Consider the following 9,150-nt stretch of genomic DNA (forward strand, 5'->3'; position numbering starts at 1 on the left):
GCCTCCAGTTGATTCTTTCTAGACAGTGCTGGGGGCTGGGTTGTATATCTGTTTAGATATAAGGCAAAGATGGGTTTTATGGGGAACTCTAAGGTGGGAAGAGAGAAAATCATGAGAGCATTGATCCCTGAGAATTGTCAAAAAATTCCTGGTGAACCTGATCTTTAAGGTTGTGGGAAGGATGGGATCATAAAGCAAGATTTCCACGACGTGAAGGAAGACCCCTGTGACGTGTGGGTTGCATGCGGAATAAATAGAGTCAATACGAAGTACTTTTTTCAAAAGCTTTTATTTATTTATTTGACAGAGACAGAGACAGAGATCATGAGTAGGCAGAGGGGCAGGCGGGGTGGGGGGGGGAGCAGGCTTCCTGGGAGCCTGATGCAGGACTCGATTCCAAGACCCCGGGATCATGACCTGAGCTGACGGCAGACGCTTAACCCACTGAGCCACCCAGGCACTCCGAGTCAGTACAAAATATTATGCGCGCTATGACGAGAGGGAGGTGGAAAGTCGACAGGGCTGGAGAAGAAGGGGTCAGGTGGGTCCAGGGTGGGTGAAGGTTCTGCTGCTGCTTTGCTCCAGCTTCCTACTTGAGTCTCCTTCGTGACGGTTCTATCGCTTTGTGATGTGGGCCTGAGACTTTGGCTTCCAGTCTGCACTGTTAGTGCATCTCTACCCCAAGGTTTGTGCTTCGGACGACAGAAAACTGCTGTTTTTTCCTGAGGAGCCTTGTGCCTGTGGCTGGGTTGAGGCTGGACTCCGTGCCTGATGGGTCCTGTGTGGGGTGAGCACGTCCTTCTGTTCCCAGCTGCCTTAGAGGAATCCCTTCTTGAAAAAAGTCAGAATTTGGGTAAAACAGAGAATAATCAAAGTAAGACAACTGTCCTCTCAGCTGCTACAATTTTCCTTTTTCCACTTTACAATCCATCATACTGCAGAGAGGAGACAACCAGGGCAGGGAATCTCAGGACAGAGTACAACATCGTCCTTCTAGGAAGCCGTGTGAGCAAGGCTGAAGTTTCAGTGAGAAAAGGGACAGATAAGTCTTCCGTCCCAAACTCCAGACCTCTCTCTGCATCGCAGAGCACTCAAGGATGAAATCCGAACACCATGTTTCCACCTCAGCTGGAGGTTAAACAGAATCCAGGCGTTTCCACTTTGAACTTGATATAGACATAAAAATCCAAAGGGCAGCATTTCCTAAAATGAAAACACTTTTGGCAATGACTCAAGAGAAGACTTCTTAATTTGTCCAGACAAAAGGAGAGGGTTGTATGAACCGTCTCAGTTGACATGAGTGATCTGATTAATAAAAGGGAACTTTTTTGGAGAAAATAACATTCTTAAATTCAGTCTTAGATACTGATGGAAAGAGATTCATTGAACTGTCAGTATGATACTTTTGGAGAACAAAAAAACATACAGGCAAGGAAGCAACACAGATTGTCCATCATCTCTCTACCTATTACTCACCTACATATGTTTCTAAGAGCTATTTTTTTAAATCTTTTTTCTATGGATTTTTTTTCTTTTCAGCGTAACAGTATTCATTGTCTTTGCACCACACCCAGTGCTCCATGCAATCCGTGCCCTGTTTAATACCCACCACCTAGCTCTCCCAACCTCCCACCCCCCCGCCCCTTCAAAACCCTCAGATTGTTTTTCAGAGTCCATAGTCTCTCATGGTTCACCTCCCCTTCCAATTTCCCTCAACTCCCTTCTCCTCTCTAACTCCCCTTGTCCTCCATGCTATTTATTATGCTCCACAAATAAGTGAAACCATATGATAATTGACTCTCTCTGCTGGACTTATTTCACTCAGCATAATCTCTTCCAGTCCCGTCCATGTTGCTACAAAAGTTGGGTATTCATCCTTTCTGATGGAGGCATCATACTCCATAGTGTATATGCACCACATCTTCCTTATCCATTCATCCGTTGAAGGGCATCTTGGTTCTTTCCACAGTTTGGCAACCGTGGCCATTGCTGCTATAAACATTGGGGTACAGATGACCCTTCTTTTCACTACATCGCATCTTTGGGGTAAATACCCAATAGTGCAATTGCAGGGTCATAGCTTCCCTATTTTTTTAAATCTTACATAGTAAGTGTTGTCTATTTCACAGGAGAAAGCGGGGTGCTTTAGAAATGCACTTTTCAAATATTCACGTACAAAGTAATTACCTGGAGATTTTGTTAAATGGCAGACATTTATGGAGGAGATGCTGGGTGGGACCCAAGATTCTCCATTTTCAGAAGATTTCTGATGATTCCAATACTGCCAATCTGATGTTCACACTCTGAGTGACTGGGAATTAAGGGACTGAGGAAAGACTTAATGAATGACTTTGTAATCAAGAAATTTTAGAGAAATAATAGGGTTTAAAAGAGGTTTTGAGAAGAGCAAAAACAAAGAATTTTACCATTTACTGGAAACCATTCTAAATGCTTTTCACATTAGAATGCATAAAACCACAAAAATCATCTATTTTTATTTTTTAAGTGAACCGACCTTCACTTGAATGAAAATCAAAGAAACAAAGTGGTTTTAAAAACTCATTAGGCTACTTTGGAGAACAGTGTGGAGATTCCTCAAGAAATTAAAAATAGAGCTTCCCTATGACCCTGCAATTGCACTACTGGGTATTTACCCCAAAGATACAGATGTAGTGAAAAGAAGGGCCATCTGTACCCCATTGTTTATAGCAGCAATGGCCACGGTCGCCAAACTGTGGAAAGAACCAAGATGCCCTTCAACAGACGAATGGATAAGGAAGATGTGGTGCATATACACTATGGAGTATGATGCCTCCATCAGAAAGGATGAATACCCAACTTTTGTAGCAACATGGACGGGACTGGAAGAGATTATGCTGAGTGAAATAAGTCCAGCAGAGAGAGTCAATTATCATATGGTTTCACTTATTTGTGGAGCATAATAAATAGCATGGAGGACAAGGGGAGTTAGAGAGGAGAAGGGAGTTGAGGGAAATTGGAAGGGGAGGTGAACCATGAGAGACTATGGACTCTGAAAAACAATCTGAGGGTTTTGAAGGGACGGGGGGATGGGAGGTTAGGGGAACCAGGTGGTGGGTATTAGAGAGGCATGGATTGCATGGAGCACTGGGTGTGGTGCAAAAACAATGAACACTTTTATGCTGAAAAAAAAAAAAAAACCAACTCATTAGGCCATTGCTGCTATGAACATAGGGGTACAGATGGCCCTTCTTTTTACTCTGTCTGTATCTTTGGGGTAAATACCCAGTAGTGCAATTACAGGGTCACAGGGAAACTCGATTTTTATTTTCTTAAGGAATCTCCACACTGTTTTCCAAAGTGGTTGCACCAACTTGCATTCCCACCAACAGTGGAAGAGGGTTCCCCTTTCTCCACATCCTCTCCAACACACATTGTTTCCTGTCCTGTTAATTTTGGCCATTGGCCACAGTCGCCAAACTGTGGAAAGAACCAAGATGCCCGTCAACAGACGAATGGATAGGGAAGATGTGGTCCATATACACTATGGAGTATTATGCCTCCATCAGAAAGGATGAATACCCAACTTTTGTATCAGCATGGACTGGACTGGAGAAGATTATGCTGAGTGAAGTAAGTCAAGCAGAGAAAGTCAATTATCATACGGTTTCGCTTATTTGTGGAGCATAAGGAATAACATGGAGGACATTGGGAGATGGAGAGAAATGAGTTGGGGGAAATCGGAGGGGGAGATGAAGCATGAGAGACTATGGACTCTGAGAAACAAACAGGGTTTTGAAGGGGCAGGGGGTGGGAGGTTGGGTGAGCCTGGTGGTGGGTATTAAGGAGGGCACGTATTGCATGGAGCACTGGGTGTGGTGTGTAAACAATGAATTCTGGAACACTGAAAAGAAATTTAAAAAATAAATTAAAAAAAACAAAACAAAAAACCCAGGGGGGAAAAACCCATTAGGCAGGAACATGAGAGGTAGAGAAGTAAAGATTTTCTATTTTTTTTTAAACAAAAATACAGTGTTTATAGAGGAAGAGAGAACACAGCATTCCTTCTAGGATGGGACATTTACCCAAAAGCCAGTCATTCCTTCCTCCTACCCCTTCTCTTTCTCCTCCTCATTCTCTTTGTCTTCAGATGAGATTATCTTAGAAATCACACCTGAGTTTTGAGAGTTGCAGTCATCAATAAACCCCCCCCCCACACACACCCCTCCCTAGCCAAGGGCAGAAGGACTCCAAGTGCAGAAGAGCTTTCGGTTTCCCCAGACCTAGGAGAGAGCTGGGAAGCAGGTGGGTGGAGAAACCTGCCTGAATGCAGACCCCGCCCAGGGAACACCCTTCCGGGATGCTCTTCGGAGCTCCACCCATTTCCTTCCTCATCCCCTCCAAACTCATATCCAAATCCTCCCGGGATCCTTCTCCTTGTCAGAGCTTCTTCTCCCTGCCCAGGCCTGGGACGCCTGCTGGCTTCCAGGTCTCCTGGGGGTTGGAGACTGGCAACCTGTCTGTGCTCTGACGGAATCTGGCCCTGGCCGGGCTGGCATTCTCAGCATCTGAGGCGGGCTCTGATTCTGTGGATAAACGGAACCATTCTTTTTTTTTTTTTTTTTTTTTTTTCCCCAGAACCATTCTTCATTTCAGTTTTCAAACCCCTGATTGCCACTGAACTCCTTGCCTTGGGGAGACTAAGTTACCCTGTTTGTAGCAAGACGTAGAATGAATCAGCCAGTATGTTGGCATACTTGTAAATATTTTTTTAAAATAGGTATTATTCTCTGGGGCAGTTTTTGGCTCACAACAATATTGAGCAGAGGTTCATGGATTTCCCACATAGCCCGTGTCCTCACATGTGCACAACCTCTCCCACTGGCAATGTGTGAACATGAACATGTGTGAACAATGTGTGAGCATGAACATTTCCAGCATGGTGTATAGTGTTAAAAAATATATAGTTAGGGGCGCCTGGGTGGCTCAGTGGGTTAAAGCCTCTGCCTTCGGCTCAGGTCATGGTCCCAGGGTCCTGGGATCGAACCCCGAGCCCCTAGTCGGGCTCCCTGCTCAGCGGGGAGCCTGCTTCCTCCTCTCTCTCTCTCTGCCTGCCTAATCTGTCTGTCAAACAAATAAATAAAATTAAAAAAAAATATATATATATATATAGTTATATGTGTATCTTTTTAAAAAAAATCCCTGGGAATTGCAAAGAGCAAATTACAGTATATTGTTTCAGATACATACACATGAGATACAATGAAAGAGCTGAGGGTGTAAACAATAAAACATTTCTTCCAATAAAGCAAATCCTTTCCAGTCCTGGGCAAGCGGGCAAAGATTAGCTCACACACAAGGATGAGCTCACACAAGATTAGATTAGGCTGATTGGGTTAGTGGGAAAGGGTTTCCTGGGGATTCCAAGCTGTATAAAAGCCCAGCAGAAGAGTGGCCTTCTCAGTCATCCCAGAATCTCCTCTGCCTCTAGTGGGGTTGGCCCAGCACCCTCATATATGAGAGGCCACCAACAGACACAAAACCACAGGTTAGTTTCCATGACTATTTGGGACCTCTGTTTACCCCTCACAAAAATAGAAGAAAATAGGGAGAGGGGGCCATTTTAGGTGTTGAAATAAAGATTTGTTTATTGTTTAATAGAATCTCTTTGGGCAGGGCCTGATTCAAAAACCTTAAAAAATGTTAATTTTTAGACAAATTTTAACTTTAAGGTCATTGCAGAGACTGAGCACCCAGGCCCAGGGCTTTTAAAAAGAGTAAGTGATTTATTAGTTTATCTTTTATGCCAATGTGTTCATGAGAACTTCTTTGGAGCTGGTTGAAATTCTGAGCCCGGATCATGAACCCAGAAATGAAACAGAGTAGCACCTCAGCAATGAAACTCCCAGTCCAATGGAGAGACAAGAATTATTCTACCTTAATTTGTCCTTGGGAAATGCTTCCTCATTACTCAATTCTGGTCATTTGAAATTTGAAGGAGGGGCACCTGGCTCCCCCAGCTGGTAGAGTATGTGACTCTTCATCTTGACGTGGGGAGTTCTAGTCCCACGCTGGATGCAGAGTTTACTTAAAAAAAAAAAAAAAATCAAAGAGGAAAGTGTACTTTATACTAGATTTTCAAATATGTTTGCCCCAAGGTTAGATACAGCATTTCTTCTAATATAATCTATTATGATAAATTTTATTATCTTTTTATGGCAGCCTGTGGTAATGGGTTCTATTGCTGTTTGCAAAGAAATAATATATTTTCCTATTACACTCTATTTTCCTGTTAGATCCTACGTATGTGTGTTTGTGGGTATGTAAACTCTGCCCCGATGTGGGGCTTGAATTCACCACCCGAGATCAAGAGTTGCGTCCTCTACTGACTGAACCAGCCAGGTACTCCCACTGAGTTTTTGATTGACTAATTTTAACTAATTTGATTAACTAATTTTGATTTAACTAATTTCATTTTTTCTTCCTTTTATAAAGAAAAGATTTTGTGTATTTGAGAGAGAGAGCGCAAAAGAGAGCATGAGTGCAGGGGAGGGCAGGGAGAGGGAGAAGCAGGCTCCTCGATGAGCAGGGAACCTGACTCCGGGTTTGATCCCGGGACTCTGGGATCCCAGATCTGAGCCAATGGCTGACATTTAACTGACTGAGCCACCCTGGTGCCCCCGTTTTGTGACCTTTTGTTTTCCTGCTGCAGTTTCTTCCCCTGCTACAATATCTTAAGGTGAAAATGTCCTATAAATTCTATGTTTGTGTATAATATGGCCATTAGACTAAGGAATTTCTCCCTGAACCTGGTTTTGCCCTGCTCCTAAGTTTTCCCATAAAGTGCTTTATCTTTTGTTTCCTTCTGTATAATTTCCATTTGAATTTCATTTTTTATTTTAAGGAATTTGATTTCAGAATTTCTGGAAATGTAGTGAATAGTTTGAACATACTTAACCTTATAAAGAAGTTCAATAGTGTAGCTTTATTTACTTTTATTTAGTTATGACAAAGGGGAACTATAGAGTGTAAGATATCCAGTTTTCTAATATATTGAATTTTCTTTTTGAACCCAATTACATGATCACTTTCTCCAAGTGTTTTATGGTATACAGTATAAGGTCCCTAAATATGGAATCTGTACTTCAGGTATATATAAAAAGTCTAGTTAAGTCAGGAAAGTCTAGTGGAGAAATTTTTTTAAATTGTCATCTTATTTCTCATTCAAATTGGTACTGTGTTTCTAGTAGAAGACTACGGAGGTGTAATTAGAAGAAAAGGTAAAAGGGTAGACAGCGGCAGGCTAGAGGTGGGAGCTGGCTGTCTTGTGCATTGGCAGGGGTGGGGGTCCAGGGATGTGCAGAGTTCTGTGGTTTCATTTTCCATCTCCCACAGGGCAATAGAGTCCCTGGGACAGACCAACCGTGATGGACCCCACCCAGCTCTCAATGGGACAGGGGAAAGATTTCTTAAAGCAGCTTGGGATTCCGCAGAGAGATGTAAGTGTGGGAGAGGTTGGGCAGGTGACATGTGGAGGAACGAGTTGGCCTCCCAGTCAAGTGCTGATGTCTCCCCCCATGATATGATCCGGGCTGAAAGCCCGTGGTTAGCCACGTGGATATGTGGGCACTGGCCAGTTGCAGGGACGAGCAGTAATCAAATCACAGGGCAGAGTTCTCCCACCTGGGGACCACCAGCGTTCCCTGTGCCCCGCAGCGCCCCCTGGTGGAGGTCATCGGCAAACCCACGGCTGAATTGGAGGAAAGAGCCTTTACTCTGAGTAGCTTTGCATTCAGGAGCGCGGGAAATTGGGAGTTTGTTTAGTTATCTTACATGATCCCAAGGCTTCCTCCTGTGCGCAGAACTCGGACTGTATCCTGACCCTCTTTTCTATCAGCTTGACTTGATGACAGAGAAATGGGCCATTGTTGCTGCCGTGGAGGTAATGCTACGGTTTCCTCTGATGCCAGGAGAGGACCCTAATGCCCGCTGTGTCTCCAGTAAGAAATGTCAGCCTTCGGGGGGCTGGCCTCCCACAGCTTCATGGAGACACGGAGACCAAGAGGAGAGGTGGGACGAATGTCAGGGGGTAACGTGGGCAAGGTCTGGGGAGGGGGTGCGGGGATTCCCTCTGGGGCGCTGGTGTGGGCTGTAGACTTGTGCGCAAACATGCCGGGAAGCTTCTGACTTGTGTGACCCTCACCATCACCCGGGCTCTTCTTTGAGCGCCCTGCACGTCTGTGAGCTGGCACAGCAACCTCGGGTGTGTGTCCCGGTGCGGCTTGGGGGCGCCTCTGCCGACAACGGCCATGTTGTCACGGGGATGGTGATGGGGGTCACGTATGAAGAGTCACAGGTGTTCATTAGCGTCACATCAAATCCCCGCAAGCCTTTGTCAGAGGAAGTGGTGGGTTTTCTCAGTAAGACGTTGTTCAGTGAAAACAGACTCTTCCGGAAATCCGTAGGGAAAGAATCACTAGCTGTTGGCCCCCTTATTGGTTTTGATAAATATGAGAAGACACCTTACACATGGAGGGAGCAGCTGGAGGGAAACCCAGGTCACGGGCCTGAGTCATACCAATATTTTCAGGGAGGACTTGTACAGGCTTTCATGTTGCAAATCTAAGTTCACCATTTATAGACCAAGTGGCCTTTTCCTATGAGGCAGTGTCCTATCCTGGGAGTAAGTAATGATGGGAAAACATCACAACATGGCACAGAATGGACATCAGTTCACCAGAGACCATATCCCTGTGGGTGTCACTTGGTGATCAGTGAGTCCCCCACCCAGTCCTGGCAGAGAAGTAGGGGTATGAGGGACTTCTATCTCTGTGTCTACATGATTTCTTTTTTGGTCCTTTTCTTGTGAGTAGGGAGTCCGACGATCAATCCCCGAGGAAGAAAGGCCAGAAACCCAAGGATATGGTGGGGGATTGCATATACCAGCGGCTCCCAAGACTCCCTATAGCTCAGAACGTGAGGAAGCCACAGAGGGGACCAGTGGGGCAAAGGAATCCCTCCCCAGAAGAGAAAACCGGGGTAAGTGGCGGCTTGAATGTTTCAAAAACCAGAGGATCGGGATGCCTGGGTGGCTCAGCTGGTTAAGCAGCTGCCTTCGGCTCAGGTCGTGAGCCCAGCCTCCTGGGATCGAGTCCCACATCGGGCTCCTTG

The sequence above is a fragment of the Lutra lutra genome, chromosome 17 (assembly GCF_902655055.1).
Source record: "Lutra lutra chromosome 17, mLutLut1.2, whole genome shotgun sequence".
Taxonomy (NCBI): Eukaryota; Metazoa; Chordata; class Mammalia; order Carnivora; family Mustelidae; genus Lutra; species Lutra lutra.